A 21,535-nucleotide genomic window follows, 5' to 3' on the forward strand; every position below is an offset into this window, starting at 1 on the left:
GAAGGGAGATTTTTTTTTTTTTTTAAAGATTTATTTATTTGACAGATAGAGGTCACAAGTAGGCAGAGAGGCAGGCAGAGAGAGAGAGAGGAGGAAGCAGGCTCCCCGCTAAGCAGAGAGCCCGATGTGGGGCTCGATCCCAGGACCCTGGGATCATGACCCGAGCTGAAGGCAGAGGCTTTAACCCGCTGAGCCACCCAGGCGCCCCAGAAGGGAGATTTTTAAATCTCCATTCAGAAGAGTAAATATTTTTTCTCCTTTTTTTTTTTTTTTGAATTTTTAAAAAAGATTTCATTTACTTATTTAAAAGGAGTGGGGAGAGCAGCAAGAGAGAGCATGAGCAAGACAGGGGAAAGGGAGAAGCAGGCTCCCCGCCAAGTAGAGAGCCTCATGCAGGGCTCAGGCAGGACCCCAGGGTCATGACCTGAGCTAAAGGCAGACCCTTAGCTGACTGAGACACCCAGGCACCTCGTTTTTCCCCTTTAAATTTGAGCCAGTATTATATTGACCCAGGAATAGAACAGGGGATCAAAAGTCAGAGTGGAATAAATTGTAAGATACATGTTTACTCAGTGATATTATTTAATATAAAAAATTTAAAATAAGCACATCAATGATGCTGAAATCACTGCAGTTTTAATTATTGCTTGTTCTTAGCATCATTTAGGAATGAGCTACTTTGATAAAAGGTAAATAATTGCCTTCAGCCTAAATTGTTAATCTAGTCAATTTATTTAAAGAAGTTTGGTGATATTTTGTCAGTATCAAAAGCACATTAAAATGAAATTACAAAAACTATATTAGAGTAAATTAATAACTTTAGTTTGGTAACTAAAAAAATGAAATTGTCTTATATCCTACTATGCAGATAAAGCAACTTACTGATTGGATGTATAATTTTACTGAGTGAACAGGCTGTGTGTGGAACCGAAGAGGGTTATGCTCTGAACCACCTAGGACAGAAAATGAAGATGTGAATTAGAACGTAAGTACTAGCACAAAAATGTCTGTTTGTAAGATTTCTGAGAAGAAATGCATTGTTGTGCTAAAGAACCCTGGACTCTGCAGCCAGACTGCCTGAGTAGGAGTCTCAACTCTACCCTAACTGGCTGTGCAAACTCAGGAAAGTACTTGACCTTTCTGTTTCACTTCCTTCTCTTTAAAATGGAGTTATAATAATACTCACTTCAGAGGATTGCTGTAAGGACTAAATGAATTAATATATGCAAAGCCCATGGAATAGTGCCTGATCCTTTAGACATCTATAAATGTCAGCTATGGGCGCCTGGGTGGCTCAGTGGGTTAAGCCGCTGCCTTCGGCTCAGGTCATGATCTCAGGGTCCTGGGATCGAGTCCCGCATCGGGCTTTCTGCTCAGTGGCAAGCCTGCTTCCCTCTCTCTCTCTCTGCCTGCCTCTCTGTCTACTTGTGATCTCTCTCTCTGTCAAATAAATTAAAAAAAAAAATTTATAAATGTCAGCTATTGTTGGCTTATTATTTTAAAGTTCAACCACACGTATCTCTTTGTAGTGGTTACCGATCAGGACTATTTACACTTTTCTCTTTTCTACCTTGGGTATTAGTATGTGTGAGCACACGTGTGCATGTAGTATGCTCCATGTTAGATAGAATGATGCAATAAGTTATATTTGTAAAACTTGATTCCCATAGCCCCTTATCTAATAGAACATATAAAAATTGGATTACTATGTCATTGAATACTTCCCTCTGTTTCCATATGACAAGTTTTCCACATGTTGGCAAACCTCCTGGTGTGTTTTGGAATAGAGCCCTATGCCAGAAACACCTTGCTCTAAATTTACCTTCTTTGAGCTTTTCAGCTCTAGGCTAATGCTTTACTTTTATGGGGTGTATTCAGGGTTTTTAAAAGGAAAGTCACACTGTGGTGCCTAGAGTAATTTCTTAGCTTTTCTGAGAAACAGACTCTTATTAAAGCCACACATCTGTGAAAACTATATATGTTCTTCTCAAGCCAAATAAAACAGCAACAACATCCTTTCCTGAGCATTGGATAATCTTTTGGTTCCCTTTCATACATGATATTATAATTACACCACTCTTAATGAACTCTAATTTCAGGATTCAGAAACAATGGAAATAGAAAACTTCATAATTTGGATAGAGACAATTTGAACAACGGGAATGTTTTGAAATGTGTATTCCTGGGTCTTCCCCTCAGAAGAGGAAATAACCTGCCAGAATGATGGAAGTTTTTAACTCCCAATCATTTTTCTATAGGCCCTTTGGGGGAGGACTACAGTCCTTGTGATATTTTTGACACAACTCCCCATTCCTCTCTCCTGCTAAAAGACCCAGCAGCCCATTGTGGCTTTGAACTCCACATAGCCTGCTCTCTGGAGCTTATAGAGGGTAAACACACTCTCATTGATTTGAACGTGATACTAATGTGTTAGTTGTCTGAGAGCATCTGCATTTTCAGGGGATAAAAAATAAGTCTCTGGTAGTGGGATTTTGTACAACAGGAAATAACCAGAGGGTTTTGCGAGGACACAGACCTAGGCTTGCTGGGGGCACACATAAACGGCAACTGCTTACCAGTATAGGGCCTTATGGTTTATGAAGCACTTCATGTGCATTTAATGTTTTATATTTAATTTAATCTCTGTGGCAGACCTATGAGGTCAGAATTAATATCTTCTTCACTTTATGTGCAGAAAGTTAAGGCCCAGAAAATCTAAGTGATTTGATCCAACTTACGAAGCCAGAGATTTGCTTTGGCCTCACAGAGGCTGTTCATCTCCTCATCAGGTGTCCTTACTGTTCCTTTTGGCAGCTGGGAAAGGTGGACTTTCTGTGTATGTTATGCTACCTATAAGGACAAACACAAATTAAAAGCAAGAGACTTTATTCTTTTAGATGAAAACAAGGGATGAGACTTCCTCATTTTCTCAGAGCATTTACTTTAGAAATACTTCAGAAAACTTGTAAAAAAGGGGAAGGACCCAAATAAAATCACAAATGAGAGAGGAGAAGTAACAACCAACACCCCAGAAATACAAACAATTATAAGAGAATATTATGAAAAACTATATGCCAACAAATTGGACCACCAAGTAGAAATGGGTAAATTCCTAGAAATATATACCCTACGAAAACTGAAACAGGAATATAGAAAATTTCAACAGAATGATAACGAGCAAAGAAATTAAAATCAGTAATCAAAAACTCCCAATAAACAAAAGTCCAGGACCAGATGGCTTCACAGGTGATTTCTACCAAACATTTAAAGACGAGTTAATAACTATTCTTCTCAAACCATTTTAAAAAATAGAAAAGGTAGGAGAACTTCCAAATTCATTCTGTGAGTCCAGCATTATTCTGATACCCAAACTGGATAAAGACACCACTAAGAATGAGAACTATAGACCATTATCCTTAATGAACATAGATGCAAAAATCTGCAGTAAAATACTGCAAACCAAATTCAACAATATATTTTTTAAAAAATCATTCACCAGAATCAAGTGGGATTTGTCCCCGGGATACAAGGATGGTTCAAAGTCAATCAGTGTGATATATCACATCAATAAGAGGAAGGATAAGAGCTATATGATCATTTCAATAGGTGCAGAAAAAGCATTTGACAAAGTATAACACCAATTCATGACCAAAATCCTCAACAAGGTAAGTTTAGAGGGAACATGCTTCATCATAATAAAGGCCACATATAAAACACCCACAACTAATATCATCCTTAATGGGGAAAAACTGAGAACTTTCCCCTAAGGTCAGGAACAAGACAAGATGTCCACTATTACGACTTTTATTCAGTGTAGTACTGAAAATCCTAGCCACAGCAATCAGACACAAAAAGAAAAGGCATCCAGATCTGTAAGGAAGAAATAAAACTTCCACTCTGCAGATGACATGGTACTATATATAGAAAACCTGAAGGAGTCCACCAAAAAACTATGATAATTGAATGACTTCAGTAAAGTCGTAGGGTATAGCATCAATATACACAAATCTGTTGCATTTCTATACATCAACAATGAAGCAGCAGAAGGAAAAATTGGGAAAACAATCCCATTTACAACTGCGGCAAAAATAATAAGAAACCTCGGGGCAAACCTATCAAAAAGTAAAAGACCTGTACTCTGAAAACTATAAAACATTGATGAAAGAAATGGAAGATGACACAAAGAAATGGAAAGATATTCCATGCTTGTGGATTGGAAGAACAAGTATTGTTAAAATGTTTATACTATACAAGGCGATCTATGTTGAATGCAATCCCTATCAAAATACCAACAGCATTTTTCACAGAACTAGAAGAAACAATTAATATATTTGTATGGAACCACAAAAGACTCTGAATAGCCCAAGCAATCTTGAAAAAGAAAAGCAAAGCTGGAGGCATCACAGTTTCAGACTTCAAGCTATGTTACATATCTGTAGTAATCAAAACAGTATGGTACTGAAAATAAGCATATAGATCAATGGAACAGAATAGAAAACCTAGAAATGAACCTATAAGTATATGGCAGATTAATCCTCAACAAAGTAGGAAAGAATATTCAATGGGAAAAGAACAGCATCTTCAACAAATGATGTTGAGAATACTGGATAGCAACATGCAAAAAAAGAAATTGGACCGCTTTCTTCTACCATACACAAAAATAAGTCCAAAATGGACTAAAGACCCAAATCCAAGACCTGATACCACAAAAATCCTAGAAAAGAACAAAGGCAATATCCTCTGTGATGTCAGCCATAGCATGTTTTTTCTAAATATGTCTCCTGAGGCAAGGGAAAGAAAAGCAAAAATAAACTATTTGGGAATATAACAAAATAAAAACTTCTTCACAGCAAAGGAAATAGTCAACAAAATTAATGGGCTGAATGAGAATTACTGAATGAGAGAAGATATTTGCTAATGACCTACCTGATAAAGGCCTAATGTCCAAAATATATAAAGAACTTTTTTTTTTTTTAAGATTTTACTTATTTATTCGACCGAGAAAGATCACAAGTAGGAAGAGAGGCAGGCAGAGAGAGAGGAAGGAAAGCAGGCTGCTTGCCGAGCAGAGAGCCCGATGCGGAGCTCGATCCCAGGACCCTGAGATCATGACCTGAGCCGAAGGCAGAGGCTTTAACCCACTGAGCCACCCAGGCGCCCTATAAAGAACTTTCAAAAAATCAACACCCAAAACACAAATAAACCAATTTAAGAAATGGGCAGAAGACACGAGCAGACATTTCTCCAAAGAAGACGTCCAGATGGTCAACAGACACGTGAAAAGATGTTCATCATCACGGATCATCACGGAAATCAAAACCATAGTGAGCTATCACTTCACACCTGTCAGAATGGCTAACATCAATGACACAAGAAATGACAGTTGTTGATGAAGATGGGGAACAAAAGGAACATAGGTACACTGTTGATGGGTATGCAAACTAGTGTAGCCACTGTGGAAAACAGTATGGAGTTTCCTCAAAAAGTTAAAACAGAACTACCTTATGATCCAGTAATCTCATACCAGATTTACCTAAAGAATACAAAAATACTAATTCAAAGGGATATGTTCACCCCAATGTTTAGAGCAGCATTATTTACAATAGCCAAATTATGGAAGTATCCAAAGTGTCCATGGTTTGATGAACGGATAAAGAAGTGGTATGTATCTATCTATCTCCCTATCTAGATATATAATGGAATATTATTCAGCCATAAGAAGAATGAAATCTTACCATTTGCAACAACATGGATGGATCTAGAGAGTATAGTGTTAAGTGAAAGAAGTCAGAGAAAGACAAATACCATATGACTTCACTTATGTGGAATTTAAGAAACAAATGAACAAAGGGAAAGCAAAAGAGAGAGGCAAACCATAAAACAGACTCTTAACTATAGAGAACAAACTGATGATTACCAGAGGGGAGGGGAGGGGTGAGTGGAATGAGCACTGAGTAATATACTGAATTGTTGAATCACTCTATCGTACACCTGAAATAAATACAACACTGTATGCTAACTAACTGGAATTGAAATAAAAACTTAAAAAATGTTTTAACCTGTCATCATACATACTTTCTCTTTTTGAAATGTATATAAATCTTTTGACATGTATATAAATCTTTTTGAAAACTAGGTCTTTTCTTGGCTTTATGACAGAACAAAGTCAAAAGACCTTGGTGTCATCTCTTTGAAATGTAAACACCAAGGGAGATAATATCCCTATCTCCCAGTTCTAGGGGAGACTGTAGGAGCCTCACTTTGGTGGCCCCTTACTCCTAGTTGCAAAACTACCTCCTGTCATGAATGTATGAGTTTGTTCTTCTGGATAAAGCCAATAAACTAACACAGATTAGTAGGTAAAATTAGTAGGTAAAATTAGGATGTACTCTGTGTGACCAATGGTGCCCTCACGTCCTCTCACTTGAGAACTGTTGATTATCCTGAGAACATGCATACAATTGGTTGTATCTGCTTGACTTTATACAGAAGGATGAGATTTCTTTCCATTATTGCAGTCACTTAGAGGATTGTTTGTGATGGGTATCACTTTCTGGTTTAATGCATATTCAGTAATAAAACTGTTTTCTTTCTCTACATCATGGAAATATTTTCTCGGTTTGTAGATTTGTTTTTAATTGTATTTCCCCTGAATACCCACATCAGTTATTCATTAATTTCACCCTCTTTTCTAAAACAGAAAATCAGGTGTTTCACAGATGTTTGAAATTTAAGTTACCGTGTTTGTTTATATGGGATTGTTAATATTGGATGAAATTTTGACAGCTTATATACTTAGATGAGTAATGGTCTTACTAGTCAGTGGGAATTGTCACACATTTGGCCTTTTTTTTTTTTAATCTCCCTTGTCAGATAGATCTATTTATTATTTTTACATTTTTTCTTATTCAGTTTTTAATTAATTTGCCCTCTCAGCCACACACAGAACTTAAAAGATGTGGTGACTGGTTGAATACAATGCCAAATTCAATCAGTCCTTCAACATTCACCATGAACCACAGAAGCAGAGTGTAAGAGAGGCTTTAAAGGGCTCATGTTGAATTAAATTCTTCATATCACCTTGGTACAGTTCCCTGTTTTGAATATGTTTAGCATGACTGGACATATACATATGTATATCCAGATAGGTCCAACCATGCTGAAAATATATAACTTCTACGGCCAATGAGTCCTCTTCCTTTTATTGCTTTTTTTTTTTAGTAGCAATAAGAAAAGACTGAATTTTCCTGGCTAGAACAACAGCTGTTTGCCACAAAAGTTGTTCAAGTCCTAAGTCTAAGGTAGGGACTAACAACAGATCAGTGAGGAGAAGCTTTGTTACTATGAGAGATATGCCTTGGGGATGTATTGTGCTAATATGCATTTATTAACTGAATTCCATCTGAAATTTAATCAGTCTTCAAAGTAAGGAAATGGATTAAATGTCATCTTCTTATGATAGATGATGACAAGACCTTTTTCATCTCAGACTGATTTTCTACTTTGGCATTTTTTCAGGAAAGATAAGATCCACTTAGAAGCTAGTCTATATACATTTGCACATTTTCTGTATTGAAAAGCTCCATCCTTGTTTTTATAGAAATCTATTTTTATTAATGTTTAATTGTAATTTGAACAAAATGTTCCTCTTGGCTGCATTTCAGGTCCTGAATATTTTCACTGCAAGGTTTCTGAACACACTGATAGATCAAATTACTATGCAAAGTAATATTGTGCGTGTGTGTGTGTGAAATAAAATATAATATGTGACTGGCCAATTCATGGGTTATGATCTAACCTTCTCCCCTTTTTATTGTATAGTCCTGCAATGCCTATAACTTTAAACTAATTAGAGATCACTTAAATAATTTTTTGAAATAATTTAAAAGTAACTTCTAATAATTTTTTGGAAGTGTAGTAAATACTCTGCTATGGCATCACAATTATGATCAACATTGAAAGCTAGTGGAGTATAGTGAGATAACTGAGTTGTTAAATCAGTTTTAAATTTCAATTTTAGTTTTACCATTTATCAGCTGTGAGACTTTAATCTTTCTGAATCTCAATTGATTCATCAATAAATGGGGAAAAATAATACCTACCTCTTTAGAGTTTTTATGAAAACTGTATAAAGTATCTATTATGCCCAGAACGTAGTAGCTGCTTTAAAAAAAGTCAACCTATTAATGTCATTGTTGTTTTAGAAGTGGTTGGGATGTACACCATTTCTGATTCTCCATAAAGCAAACCATTCAATTTCAGGATAGACAAATCTGTAGTTAATGTCCATAAAATAGGATTTGGTCAAGGAGCTCTAAAATATTTTAAAATCTTCAAAGAACTAACACAATGCTTCTCAACTTAAATGTGCCTGTGAACCACCTGGAGATTTTGTTTGATGGTGATTCTGATTTGGTAGGTTTGCCTGAAGCTGGAGCTTCTGCATTTCAAACAAGCTCCCAATGATAGTGATAATGTTGCTGGCGCATGGACCGCACTTGGAGTAAAATGGCTCAGGTACTAGGCAAGTTCTTGGGATACTTATTATCGTATACAAGGTGGTTTCTTTTTAAATTGGTACACATACCTCTGAACCTACTTTATTCAGTTACCTACTATTAAAAATAGAACATATTATTTTATATGCTACTCCTTATTTTAGAATTATTTTCTACTTGTCATCCACAAATTGCACAGTTACAGAAACACTAAGATGTATCAAATCCAAATATCCTTGTCAGTTAAATATTTGGCGGGGGGGTCCTTCAATTGATTGAATGATTGATTTTTATCCAGCTTTATTGAGATATGATTGACATATAACATTATGTAAGTTTAAGGTATACAACGTGTTGATTTAATACACATACATGACAAAATGATTACCACCATGGCATTAGTTAACACCTTCAGTTATGTCACGTAATTATCATTTTGTGCGCCTATGTGGTGAGAACATTTAAGATTTACTCTCTTAGCAACTTTTAAGTATGCAGTACAATATTGTTAACTGCAATCATCATGCTGTACGTTAGATCCCCAGAGCCTATTCATCTTATAATTGAACATTTATATTCTTTGACCAGCATCTCTCCATTTTCCCCACCCGTCACACCCTGGTTAACCACGCTCTGCTTCTATGAATTAAGTTTTTAGATTCCATATGTAAGTGAAATCACACTGTATTTGTTTTTGACTTACTTCGCTTAGCATAATACTGTCAAAGTCTATCTATGTTGTCGCAAATAGCAGGATTTCCTTCTCTATCATGGCTGAAAATATTTAGTTGTATATTTACACCATATTTTCTTTCTTTATTCTTCCATCAGTAGATACTTAGGTTGTTTTCATATATTGGCTGTTATGAATAATGCTGGAAATAAACATGAGAGTGCAGATTTGAGATAGTAATTTCATTTCCTTTGGATATATACCCAAAAATGGAACTGCTGAATCATACGGTAGTTTTCTTCCTTCCTTCCTTCCTTCCTTCCTTCCTTCCTTTTTTTCTTTTAGAAACCTCCAAAATGTTTTCTGTAGAGGCTGCACTAATTCCAACCAACAGTACACAAGGGATCTCTTTTCTCCATATCTTGTCAAATACTCAGTGGGTATCTCTTACCTTTTTGAACTAGCCATTCTAACAGATGTCTGGGGAAAGCTCATTGTAGTTTGATCAGCACTTCTCTGATCATTAGTGATGAAGAGCGTCTTTTCATGTGTCTGTTGGCCATCGGTATGTCTTCCTTAGAAAAATGTCCATTCAGTTCCTTAGCCCATTTCCAAGTGTTTTTTAATCACTTCATATTTGTATAGTTCATGCCTAGCACAGAACCTGGTGGGCAGTAGATAGTCAAGGATTGTGTGTTGGTTATCCTGATAGTAATAAGCAGTGTTAGAAGAGTGGTTTTCTACCCTGGCTACACAAAAATTGCCTGGATTCTTTTAAAACATACCCTTGGCCCCTCCGTAGAACAATTAAATCAGCATCTCTGCCAGTAAGTTTTGGTAGATTTTTAAAACTTCCCAGATGATTCTAATGAGCAACCAGGACTGAACCAATAAAATGAGTATGAGCAAACCTCTAGACATTTTCTTTAAACATCCTACCCGTGGATTCTTTCAGGTCACGTACATGATTTTCATTATCCTATATTCTGCCTGTGTTCAGCATGAACATATCCTAGAGACCCTCTGCTGCAAGTGAGCAGAAAACGCCCCACAGAAATTTCTTAACCATCACTTGCTATCATGGGGCTATTTTTAATTGTTCCCCCTCTCTCTTCTAAGTAGTTTTTTTTTTTAAAGATTTTATTTATTTATTTGACAGACAGAGATCACAAGTAGGCCGAGAGGCAGGCAGAGAGAGAGGAGAGGAAGCAGGCTCCCTGCTGGGCAGAGAGCCCAATGTGGGGCTTGATCCCAGGACCCTGGGATCATGACCTGAGCCGAAGGCAGAGGCTTTAACCCAGTGAGCTACCCAGGCGCCCCACTCTGCTAAGTAGTTTTAAGGAACATTTTAAATTTATTTTATTTTTATTGCAAAAGAAATACATGCTTAATTTTTTTTAATCAAGTAATAGATTGAGGGAGTTTAAGTAAAAAATCTTCCTCTCTGTACATCCTTCATTTCTACTCCATTCCACAAAATCCAGCCCCATTACCTGCTAATTATCCATGTATATACCCCATCATATATATTCTTACATAAACACACAATACATACAAACACTCAAATTCAGTCAAACCACATTCTGTTGGCAGCTTGCTTGTTCATTTAACAACATATCTTAGAGATACTTCAGTTAGCATCTACAGTTTGACCTTCTTTTTAAACGATACATATCATTCCATCATGTGGATACATTATAATTTTTTAATCAGGGTCCTTATGACATGTATAAAATGTTTCCAGTTTGTAAGTACTCTATTAAAATCAATGCCACAATGATCATCCTTACACATGTCTTTATATGATTTTGCAGTCATATCTGTTAAAAAATGTTTGTGTACTGTTTACCTGCCACTTTTAGCTGCTGTCATTCGTAGTGTCTTCCCATCTACCCTTCTGGATTAGCTGAATATGTCAGCCCCTGTTCTGCCTGCCCAATGTCTTATACCCGAGCCTGTTAATCCCCAACCACAGGCTCAATTGTAGCCCATTTCTTAGATCTATCCTAAAAGAAGACAGAGGAAAAGTAGAGGAGAAATAAGAAAGAAATGCCGATTATGTTCCAATTATTGCCAGACACAGTAGTCCTGAAAGCAGTTACACAAAATTACTTTCTGTACTCTAACAATTATAGTTATTTTTACCTACGTTTTTTTAGATGATAAACTTGGCCCACAGAAATGAACTGACCCAGGCCAACAGGGGTGGAATTGAGATTCAAAACTCAGGCTCATTTTGTTCTAAGTACCTAATCTCACAGTCTTTATCTCTTTTCCCCTTCTGTGCTGTTCCAGTGGTAAAGGCATTGGGTCCTATTCACTGTGAGTGAGACTGGGGTGACCTTTGAACGCTAATGTCATTTTATGCACTGTGGCCCCTCTTCTTACCTACCAGTGTCTCTATTCTGGTAACTGACCTATCTTAGACTCTTTCACTCTTTTTTTTTTTAATATTACAAAAGTGGTGCATATTTATTGAGCCTTTATGTTGCACCAGGGATTGAACTAAAAAAAAAATATATATATATAATTATATATTATATAATATAAAATATATAATGTAATTATATATTATGATATACATGATGTAATTATATATTATGTATATATAAAGTATTATATATGTAATTATATATTATGATATATAATATATATATTATATAATATATATAAGATATATTAAGAGATATATATTAAGATAGATATATATATATCTCCAGCAAGCATGATCTTGGAATAAGAACATCTTCTGTTTGGCAAGCTAGTTTTTTTTCTTAAAACATGAATGGCCTCTGGAAACAGACTATGATTGGTTTCACCACTGTCCACTCTCTACAATGACAATAATCAATTGTGTTACCATATAACTCAAGTAGCACTTAATTGTGTGACAGCCATACTCTAGAACAAACCATCTGGCTGTATGATGCTTACACTGTAGCCAGAAATGGGATGATGGATGACCATCCCCTCCCACCCTGTGGGGGGCCATGAGACAGAGCTGTCTCAGTTTTATTCTTGTGCTACCCGAACCCAAATCAACATCTCTCGTCAGAACCACGTCACTCCTGCTTGAAATGCTACCTCAGTTTGGAGTGATACAACATGACAACCTGATGGCCACAGTCTTGAGAATTTGGAAGAGAAGCAAGTGTGAAGATGAGCTTTGAAAATCTCTGCTTCTTCCTACAAAGTTCTCATCAAATGTAACTCCTTGGGTTGGGGACTTTGATGCTATCTCCCTCCTAAGGAAATTCCACCAGAACTAAAGATCTAAGTAACTCATGGAGCTTGTGATACTTTATATTCTATGCACCTCATTGTGCCCTTATTTATTTATCTTATTCATTCCATTAAGATAGTGTTTAAACCTGTCCTCCCCTCCTCAAATCTTTCCCCTCTCTCATTGGTTTGCCTTCCACAAGCTGCCACAATGGTATTTCCAATAAAAATACTAGACTAGAATTAGAAACTGACATATCATTCCTTACCTATTTTGCCTACAGATATATCCTAAGACCAACAGGTGTTCAAGAAATATGTTTTTGACAAATAAAGGAATTAATCAGTGTCAAGAAAAACACATTAAAGGTGCCTGGGTGGCTCAGTGGTTTAAGCCTCTGCCTTCAGCTCAGGTCGTGATCTCAGGGTCCTGGGATCAAGTCCCGCATTGGGCTCTCTGCTGGGCAGGGAGCCTGCTTCCTCCTCTCTCTCTCTGCCTACCTCTCTGCCTACTTGTGATCTCTCTCTGTCAAATAAATAAATAAAATCTTAAAAAAAAAAAGAAAAACACATTAAAACAGCAAGCTTATTGTTACCCATCAATCTACATTTTTTTTTTTTTTTGTATTAATGATTCTTCCCAGGGCCAGCAGGAATGTGGTAAATTAAGCATCTTTAAAATCCTTTTTTTTTCAGGGATGGGGGAACCCTCCTCCACTGTCAGTGGGAATAAAAGCTTGCACAGCCACTCTGGAAAACAGTATGGAGGTTCCTCAAAAAGTTGAAAACAGAGCTACACTATGATCCAGCAACTGCACTACTGGGTATTTACCCCAAAGATAAAAATATAGTGATCCAAAGGGGCACCTGCACCCCAATGTTCATAGCAGCAATGTCCACAATAGCCCAACTATGGAAAGAGTCTAGATGTCCATCAACAGATGAATGGATAAAGAATTCGTGGCATTGGGACGCCTGGGTGGCTCAGTGGGTTAAGCCGCTGCCTTCGGCTCGGGTCATGATCTCAGGGTCCTGGGATCGAGTCCCGCATCGGGCTCTCTGCTCAGCAGGGAGCCTGCTTCCCTCTCTCTCTCTTTCTCTCTGCCTGCCTCTCTATCTACTTGTGATCTCTCTCTGTCAAATAAATAAATGAAATTAAAAAAAAAAAAAGAAGACGAGGCATATATGCACAATGGAATATTATGCAGCCATCAAAAAGGAAATCTTACCATTTGCAATGACTTGGATGGAACTAGAGGGTATTATGTTGGGCAAAATAAGTCAATCAGAGAAAGACAATTATCATGTGATCTCACTGATATTTGGAATTTGAGAAACAAGGCAGAGGATCGTAAAGGAAGAGAGGAAAAAATGAAACAAGAAGAAACCAGAGAGAGAGACAAACCATAAGAGACTCTTAATCTCATGAAACAAACTGAGAGTTGCTGGAGTGGAGGTGGGTGGGAGGCATGGAGTGGCTGGGTGATGGAGACTGGGGAGAGTGTGTTGTGAGCACTGTGTATTGTGTAAGCCAGGTTCTGTCACTTAGTAGCTGTGGGAGTCTGGGAATTCACTTGCCCTCTGTTTGCCTCAGTTTACTCATATACAAAATAAGAACAAAAATAGAACCTGCCTCAAAGGGCTGTTGTGAGATTTAAGTTAGTTAATATATGGAATGTGCTTAGATAATAAGCTAGTTAATATATGGAATGTGCTTAGAGCCATACCTGGATCCTAAGATGTGCTAAATAAAGACTCATTCTTGGGCCTTGCTCCTCTATCTAAGTTTTTCTTCCAGTACCTCACTTGGTATTCTAAATGTTCTAAGACGAGGTACCAGCTTTCTGTGTCTCATATCTTTAGGTAAGAAGTTATAAACTGCCATTTAGCTATAGAGCATGATGTGTGTGTGCTGGCAGGGTGTGAGCAGTATTAATAGGAGGTGACATGACATCTTAGTTTTTGCTAAGTAGGGTTCTTGTTCAGTTAGGTTCCCAACAGGAAGTTACTTTACCCAATAAAGGCACATACTATAAAACCTCCCCTTTGCAAAGAGGAAGAACAACAGTGTTGAACCAGGTCATAGATACAGACATAGGGAACCAAATTGGACAGACAAACAAATAGAGAAGGGTTAAATTCACCATTAATAAATGTTAGTAGTAAGGATTTTGCAAAGTGTTGTCCAGGGAAGACACGCCTTCTTTGCAGAACTGAAGGTGAACCTTGAACACATGCATTGGAAAAACTAAGCATTTTCTTGCAACAATGAAATCATCAATATGAGGAAAACAAGATCCCAGCACAGAATAGCTTTAGGTAAGACAGCTGAAGACCCACAGCAGAGAAATCCATAAAAGAAACAGAAATAAATATTATCTTTTTCATATTAGATCAAGTTTTTACCAGTTCTTTAGGGAAGAGTAATTAAAATTTAATTCTAATAACTAACCCTTGTGAATCATTTAGACTTTTTTTTTTGCAAAACATTCTTTTATTATAGCAATATATAAAGCAAACATAACTTTAAATGTTTATTTTATTTATTTTTTTTTTTTACCGTTTCAGAAAATGTACGACTTTAAATGTTTATAAACACAACTGTAGTTATTATAACTGGTGTTAATCAGCTTGCTCAAATTTAGGGGAGCGGTTTATATGTAATTCTAGAAATTCACCGGCCTTCATAAAAATATGGGATTGAAATGCATGCATATGTTTTTAAGAGTATATAAACTTTCATTCTCTGACTTTATTCCCAATCTCAGCATTTTCACATGTCCTTGGTAAGCTAGCCAAACTCAGGGCCTTTTGTTACTAAGAGAACTCAAGGTTATGTTTGCCAGAGGAAACATCCTTAAAATTTAACAACAACTGTCGGTCACCAAATAGAATTTTTACCTAATCCTTTCTTCCTTTAGGGCAAATGAACTTTCCCTGGACATTAACCCTTAAAGACTGCATCTCCTTGGAACACCTCCTTTAAAGGCACTTGAGACATCCATTTCCATTTTATTTTATTTTTTTATATTTTATTTATTTGACAGAGAAAAATCACAACTAGGCAGAGAGGCAGGCAGAGAGAGAGGAGGAAGCAGGCTCCCTGCAGAGCAGAGAGTCTGATGTGGGGCTCCATCCCAGGACCCTGGGATCATGACCTGAGCCGAAGGCAGAGGCTTTAACCCACTGAGCCACCCAGGTGCCCCCATTTCCATTTTAATAGTTGGGTGAAGATTGTACCCTCTGATCTGAAAGTCTTCAGCCTTGAAGTCATGGATGGTCTCACCTTTTTGAAGGATTCTGAGCTTCAGGAAAGGCGTTTCTCACTGAAGCTTCATTTTTAGAGGTTCAACATAATTCAGGTAAATATGTGTATCTTCAAAATATGTATGAAGTCACCTGGCTTCAGGACTGTGATGTGTGTGATCATATCGTGAGCCAGGTGTGGAGGGCCAAGTTGAAGGGCACAGCCAAAACCATGTCTCCTTCCCTCCAGTACAGCTGGCAGGACAGCTCACCACTCACCATGGAGATCTGGAAAAGGGCATGGCAGGGAGATAGGGCCATAAAAGGAAGTGCTTTTGGATTCCAACCACACAAGATAATTCTTCTGTCCTTGAGTTTGATTTCAACTGTGTGAAACATCTTTTGCAGTTAGTCTACTCCTTAACCTGAATAATCTGAATTCTCATTTGTATTCTGCCCCAAAATGCCTTCTCCACTGAGAGCCATAAATTGGACCTAAATCCCCTTTTCTCTGTTGGAAAATCCCAGGTTGTCCAAGAAGTCTCAGGAGGCATTGACTTCCCAGATTTTCACTCCCTTAGGAGACAGTTCCTCAGCATTTGTAAAGCCCTTGATAAACCACTGCAACTCCTCCAAAACACTCGTTCAGAATATATGTGTTGTTATCAGCAGAGGAAATTCATCTCTTAGGCTATAGTGCACCTGCATGCCAAACACCACAGCATGCTAGTACCAGTGCTCTCATCCTTCTGGAACCTTCAGTGAAGGATGTGCTGGATCTGCCCCAAGTACTGCAGCTTCCCATGGGGTGGAGGCCAAGGGCTCCATACCCCACCTCTATGTGGCGGGCAGGGACAGGCGTTGCCCCTTGGAGCCAGGGGAGGAGGCATGGATGTGGGGTCCCCCCAAACCAAGGCATGCAGTGGGGGCTGGTGAGCAAGGTGGTTTGACCCCTCTGTGCACTTCTTTTCCCCTCATTTACTCTTTTCTGAGAAACCTGCTTCCTTGGACAATCACTACACGAACACACACGTGGAGCCTTGATAATGGTATATAGTGTGGCTGGGTGAGCAGAGTTTGACACAAAACAGCCCACACTGAGAATTCTGGATTGGTCACGTAACCACTTATGTCAGATAGTTTTCAAGAATGGCCACACAGTATCTGTCATCCCACCTGACCTTCTAGAACCTTCCCATTTTCACATCAAGAGGTATAATTGAATTATCCTCTAGTTGAAAATGGGTAGATTGTGAATTTCTTGAAACCATGAATGTGATAGAAATACACTGTGTGACTCAAAAGCTAGGTCAGAACAGGTGATGTAGCTCCCCTTGCTTGCAGGACACTTGTGTTGAAGATCTGAGTCACTGTGTAAAGCAATCCAAGTGTGCTGATGCTGCCATGCTATGAGGAAGCCCAAACTAGCTCACAGGGAAAAGCTCTGAGACTCACTCTCTCTAGATAGGTATGTAAGTGGGTGAGGTGGATAGATAAATAGATAGACTTTTTTTTTTTTCAACTTGAAAGTAGTCATCTATTAACTGACCAGATGACAAAAATAATCATGGCAGATACCTTAGTTTGTCCTTCTGATAAGCCTATTGATCTGAACTTCTCCCTTGCCAGCATCTCTACCTTGCACAAAATGGGAGGTCATCATCTTCCTTCCCCATCTTGGAGAAGATAATTTGAAGGGTAGTCAGAAGTTGTTTGCCTCTTTGAAATGTTTTCCAACAGTATAGACCTGAATCAGACCCACCTCCCTGCAGATGCTGCCATATTTACCAAGAGGTCGAGCAATCAGTGTGTTGTCTGTCAGGTAGTTTGCTTCTTGTTGATTTTGCCATAACCACCCTTGTAGATCAATTTATTCACTGGTTTCAGGTTTGGGTACCCCCTGTGCTAAATACATTGTACCATAATCCTTAGCTTGTTAACTGAAGCCTGTTGAGCTTAACAAAGTGCTATGGAATATTTGGCAAAGCCGAAGAAGCTGTAGTACCTTTGAAACTTTTGGGCTCATGCCATTGATACCTTATTCTGATGACCAATCCAGTCTGGGTTCCACAGGTAAATAGAAGTTGCCAGCTTTTCTTGCTAACCTAACCATTCGAATTTCAGTTCTGTAGACCTTCCTTGTGACAATGCTTAGCTTTTTCATCAGTAAGCTTCCTCCTTTTGAAGCATCTTTTGGGCAAACTTCTTTCTCTTGATGCTTTATATGCAACTTTGTGAAATTCCTTTGCTTTTCCTTAAAGGTTTCTGGCAAAGCAGGAATCTTCTTTCTCTTCTCTTCCACAATCTCCATGGTTCCATCCAGAAAAGAGCGATAAACAGATACCTTGATATCAGTGTATCTTGAGAGAGAAAAGGAGACCAGCTTTCAGCTGCTCTAGCCCTTACGTGTTTCAATTTAGCTGCTATCTAACCACAGCCTTATAAAAGATCCTAAGAGACAATGACCCAACTGAACCTTTCTCAAATACCAAGTCCATACAATAACATGATTGTTTTATGCCACTAAATTATAAAGTGAATTGTTACAATGCAGTAATAATTTAGGATTAGCATCTTGTGATCTTCAGCAAGTCACTTGATTCCTGGGAGTCTTGGCTTTCTTAACTATGAAATAAGGGTGTGGATAACAACTAAAGAGGGTAAGTATTATGCTAGCCCATGTGATGAACTGCTAGTGGCAAAACCCATCCTCATGTGCGGGTCTACTACTTTATAGCTCCTCCTCACTGCCCCATTTCACTGTGGGTAAGCAATCACCCCTTTGTATTGTTGACATTATGACAAAATTTCAAAACTTTTAGATATTTTGAAATCAATAGACAAAACACTATATGGTTTATATGGAGTTAAATAAGCTTCTTCTCACTGGTTCATAGGACGTAGGGCATGAAGAGTCTTATGGATATGAAAACGTGTTTAGGAGAAGTAATATGTTGAAGCACTGTTAACCACTAAGTATAAATTAGTTCACCAGATTAGTCACCAAATGGGGTTCCAAGGACCTAGGAATAACACAACAGTTTTAGCTGGAGGTGTAGAGAATTGGAGGGTAGGAATCAGACATATGTCAGCAGTGGAATGTAGCCAAATTGAAGGTTGATTTGAAGGTGCTTTCTTCACCTCTGCTCATTGTCCCAGAGGATCCCTCCAGTGTCTTAGAGCCTACAACATTTACTAACATTTTTTGTTGACTACCAGTTTGAATAGCTCCTCAGAATATCCTCGATCTAGACCTGTTGTGGGTATATGTGCTTGTGTGCACATGTGCGCATGCATTGGGGAGGAAACAATTTTAACTGTACCTTCCTAGTTCTTTGGCTGGTCTACTAATCAAATTAACATAAAATATTAACAAGACCAAACAAATTTAATTATGTATGTATGGGTGACCCATAAGAATATGAGACCCAAGGACAAGCCAGGCAGTTGAGGCTTGTATGCCATCTTGAATTACGGAATGGGAAAGGGGCTTGGGGTTTTAAAGGGGAGGAGGATGATTCACAGGACGATAAGGAGAGAGGATGTATGGTAATTATATTTTTGTCCTGTTATACAGATAGGTCATTCAGATAAAAATGTTATCTCTTGGTAATCGCTTTCTTTCTGTGCCAGGCCTCTATCTAAATTCTTTTAGGTAGTTTCAAGGAGAGGTAAAAGTTATTCCTGAGTCTGCTGGGTCTTGATTGGCTTCAGCTTAAAATGGTCTACATTTTGGGGAGACTTGTTCTGAACACCTTCAGTGTAAAACGGGAGGGATAAGGAAATGGTGATAGATACTTCACACACAGCTCTTTTCTTTCTGTGGAAAGAAAAAGCCCCGATTTTCAGCATTTTCTGATTTCCATGAGGTAACGGCCAATTTCAGGCTACCAATTTGACATTACTGAGGACAGAGTTGGGAGGGTCTGAGTAGTAGCATACCATTATATTGTTTCCATCATACACATATAATAGGCATAAATAACTTCAAAAACATAGTTAACAGTAAAATATAAGAAATTAGGGTGCCTGGGCTCAGTTGGTTAAATGTCTGACTCTTGATTTTAGTTCAGGTCTCAATCTCAGGGTCATAAGTTCAAACTCTACACTGGGTTCCCAGCCTATATAAGAAAAGGAAAGAAAGACAAAGAAAGAAAGAAAGGAGTGTACAGTAGTACAATGGTGAAATGTGAGGTTTTGAGAATTTATTACCTTTGTTTTTAATACAATTTATTTATAATTTTATGTAATTTAATCTTTAACAATGGCTCTATTTAACGATGGTCTGGCACACCCCCAATCCATAGGAGACATCTCTGGTATATCACTGGAGATTAGTTAATAATTCTACATCAGCAATTACCACAGATCTCAGAAAAGGCTTTCCAGTAATTATGCCACTTCAGGGGAGCAGAATTCGCCACTTCAAGATACGCTACTACCTCCACTACCATTTCCAGCTAAAGACAAAAGAAGTTGACATGAAGGGTGGGGAGTCAGTTATCAGGCAAAGCACAGGTAACAAGAGTTAAGTAGTTATACAAATTTAAGTCAGCTGCTTTCTCCACTGATAAGAATTTCTAGAAATGTAGTCATTCTTCTTTTCCTGGTCCAAGAGAGGGGGGCACCCCTGGAAATGGAGATTTTCCTTATAGGTGTCAATGGTAGGTTGGGCCATTTAAGAGTTACTAAGTTTTTTTCTAAGTCTCTCCCATGTATACAGGAGGTATGTATGTTACTAAACTTGTGTCTTTTTCTCCTATTAATCTGTCTTCTATTATGGAGGGATCTCAGTCAAAATCCTAGATGGTAGCAGGGGAAATTATTTTTCCTCCCCAACAGCATAAAAATGGTACAGTTGCATGGAGACATTCATCTCCTGCATAGGTGCTTGGGTCTGAGTCACCTCTGGCAGCCTTATTCATTCAGCCAAGTGCGCAAATGGGGCCATTTCCTATAAGACCTAACTTGAAAAAGACTTAGGAGTCTTGCTTCCAATACCCGCTATCTCCTTTCAAGCCATTTCTCTCTTGATCCAGTGCTGAACTATGTAACTATGTATTGATTAATTTTATCCTTTTCTATGCTTTTTATGTATTTAATAACCTGAAAGTGCAATCCGACAAATAACCAGGAAATGTTAATCACATATGCTGTACCATGGACTTTTGGAAAATTATAAGGAAGAGTACAATAAAATCCCAGCCCTGAAGGACTCTATGATCTAGTTACAGAGGTAAGACTAACACTTCAAACAATCACAAAAGCAATAAAATATAGTGGATGTGCGTAATAAAAGGTGAAATGTTACCGCACAGACCATAATTGTCATTGAGTTTCAGAGAAGTTGAGAAAACAAAAGGAAACACAACTGATTTTACCCTCTTGGTTTATAAATACGGGGCTTACGATGATTATTAACCAGTTAAGTGGAAGTGAGGCAGGATCCAACTGTCCTAGATTCCATGCCATCGATTTAATCCACTCAGTACTTGAGCAGCTCTCCTTCCCAGGACACTGTTCTCAGGATGACTTCTCCATTAAGAAATAGAGTGCCCGGGGCTTACAAATGAGTTTTAATTTCTTTCTAATCAGAGGAGGAAAATTTTAGGTTAAAAAAAAGTTTTTACATATGCTATTAATATATTTGTCTTAATACCAATGCAGTCATAAATTATAATTTTTAATATTTTTTATTTACCACCTCAAAATATATCTCTTTGGCATGTGGATTATTTTAGGCTGATTATTTTTGAGAAACAGAAGGCTCAGGAATCTTCTTTTTTTCTTCTCTCTAATTGCCTAAAGGAATTAGAAGACCTATTCCAGGAAGGGAACCATCACCATACACCTGTCATATAATATGAAAATCATAGAATATGAACATGGTAGACAG

At 37.8% G+C, this 21,535-nt stretch overlaps 2 pseudogenes; both read right to left on the bottom strand.

Moving 5' to 3' along the window:
* Window positions 1-14,549: 14,549 nt before the first annotated feature.
* On the bottom strand, window positions 14,550-16,529 carry LOC123951525 (annotated as a pseudogene).
* Window positions 16,530-17,218: 689 nt separating this feature from the next.
* LOC123951526 lies at window positions 17,219-17,950 on the bottom strand (annotated as a pseudogene).
* Between the last annotated feature and the right edge of the window lie 3,585 nt (window positions 17,951-21,535).

This window comes from Meles meles, chromosome 10, assembly GCF_922984935.1.
Source record: "Meles meles chromosome 10, mMelMel3.1 paternal haplotype, whole genome shotgun sequence".
Classification (NCBI taxonomy): Eukaryota; Metazoa; Chordata; class Mammalia; order Carnivora; family Mustelidae; genus Meles; species Meles meles.